Genomic DNA, 2,633 nt, shown 5'->3' with positions numbered 1-2,633 from the left:
TTAGTATTAAATAGTATAAGTGTCGTCGTAATGTCCGAGCTATCAGAGTTGCGCAGCCGGAAGCGTGAGCTTTGGTAGTTAGGGTGTTACACATAAAATTCCCCACACTTAAATTTTACACAATATTTATCTTAAACTAACCAAGGATTCAACTTGGGATTTTTAATTTGTTTTTCTGCTTAAGGCTAGTGTTCATACCCTGACCGGGCTCCTCCAACTCGGCAAAATCCATGAAAGGTCCGACCTCGTCCCAAGGCCCACGCCTGAGGTCGGACCTCGGACAATAAAGCTAAGAAGGCCCATCGAAAGGAACGCAGCCCAAAACCTAAAGGCCGAAAAGGCCTAGGAAAGGCGGTTCCACAAAGATAGAGATAAAACTCCCAAAAGATAAGATAAGATAAGAATATCTTATCCAGGGAAGATCACGGCCAACTACTATAAATACACTGGAACACCCAGGTATGAGATACATTCCACATTCTACACATATCTGCTTGGACCCCTGCTAACTTAAGCATCGGAGTGTCATTGCAGGTACAACCACCAACCACTCTGCATATCAAGCTCGGGTCATCAGTCCCCCCACCTCGGGCTTCTCCAAGACGACCGAGCTACACGTTTCAGGTAACCCTCGGAACAAGACCTAACAAAGGTCCAAGAATGAGGATTACAAAAATAACTTAGAAGAGATCGACCTAACGAAGTCGGTCTCCTACAAGACAAGTTATAAAAGTAATCCCTGAAAGAGACCTGACAAAGGTCCAAGAAAGAGGATTACAAAAATAACTTAGAAGAGATCGACCTAACGAAGTCGGTCTCCTACAACACAAGTTATAAAAGTAATCCCTGAAAAAGACCTGACAAAGGTCCAAGAAAGAGGGTTACAAAAATAACTTAGAAGAGATCAACCTAACAAAGTCGGTCTCCTACAAGACAAGTTATAAAAGTAATCCCTGAAAGAGACCTGACAATGGTCCAAGAATGAGGATTACAAAAATAACTTAGAAGAGATCGACCTAATGAAGTCGGTCTCCTACAAGACAAGTTATAAAAGTAATCCCTGAAAGAGACTTGACAAAGGTCCAAGAAAGAGGATTACAAAAAAAACTTAGAAGAGATCGACCTAACGAAGTCGGTCTCCTACAAGACAAGTTATAAAAGTAATCCCTGAAAGAAACCTGACAATGGTCCAAGAAAGAGAATTACAAAAATAACTTAGAAGAGATTGACCTAACAAACTGGGTCTCCTACAAGACAAATTGTAAAAGTAATCCATGAAAGAGACCTAACAAAGGTCCAAGAATGAGGGTTACAAAAATAACTTAGAAGAGATCGACCTAACGAAGTCGGTCTCCTACAAGACAAGTTATAAAAGTAATCCCTGAAAGGGACCTGACAAAGGTCCAAGAAAGAGGATTACAAAAATAACTTAGAAGGGATCGACCTAACGAAGTAGGTCTCCTACAAGACAAGTTATAAAGGTAATCCCTGAAAGAGACCTAACAAAGGTCCAAGAAAGAGGATTACAAAAATAACTTAGAAGAGATTGACCTAACGAAGTCGGTCTCCTACACGGAAAGTTGTAAAAGTAATCCCTGAAAGAGACCTAACAAAGGTCCAAGAATGAGGATTACAAAAATAACTTAGAAGAGATCGACCTAACGAAGTCGGTCTCCTACAAGACAAGTTATAAAAGTAATCCCTGAAAAAGACCTGACAAAGGTTCAAGAAAGAGGATTACAATAATAATTTAGAAGAGATCAACCTAACAAAGTCGGTCTCCTACAAGACAAGTTATAAAAGTAATCCCTGAAAGAGACCTGACAAAGGTCCAAGAAAGAGGATTACAAAAATAACTTAGAAGGGATCGACCTAACGAAGTCGGTCTCCTACAAGACAAGTTATCAAGGTAATCCCTGAAAGAGACCTAACAAAGGTCCAAGAAAGAGGATTACAAAAATAACTTAGAAGAGATCGACCTAACGAAGTCGGTCTCCTACATGACAAGTTATAAAAGTAATTCTTGAAAGAGACCTAACAAAGGTCGAAGAAAGAGGATTACAAAAATAACTTAGAAGAGATCGACCTAACGAAGTTGGTCTCCTACAAGACAAGTTATAAAAGTAATCCCTATAAGAGACCTGACAAAGGTCCAAGAAAGAGGATTACAAAAATAACTTAGAAGAGATCGACCTAACGAAGTCGATCTCCTACAAGACAAGTTATAAAAGTAATCCCTGAAAGAAAGCTGACAAAGGTCCAAGAAAGAGGATTACAAAAATAACTTAGAAGAGATCGACCTAACGAAGTCGGTCTCCTACAAGACAAGTTATAAAAGTAATCCATGAAAGAGACCTAACAAAGGTCCAAGAAAGAGGATTACAAAAATAACTTAGAAGAGATCGACCTAACGAAGTCGGTCTCCTACAAGACAAGTTGTAAAGGTAATCCCTGAAAGAGACCTGACAAAGGTCCAAGAAAGAGGATTACAAAAATAACTTAGAAGAGATCGACCTAACAAAGGCGGTCTCCTATAAGACAAGTTATAACAGTAATCCCTGAAAGAAAGCTGACAAAGGTCCAAGAAAGAGGATTACAAAAATAACTTAGAAGAGATCGACCTAACAAAGTCA

Source organism: Arachis duranensis, chromosome 6, assembly GCF_000817695.3.
Source record: "Arachis duranensis cultivar V14167 chromosome 6, aradu.V14167.gnm2.J7QH, whole genome shotgun sequence".
Classification (NCBI taxonomy): domain Eukaryota; kingdom Viridiplantae; phylum Streptophyta; class Magnoliopsida; order Fabales; family Fabaceae; genus Arachis; species Arachis duranensis.
This window is presented reverse-complemented; position numbering follows the sequence as displayed.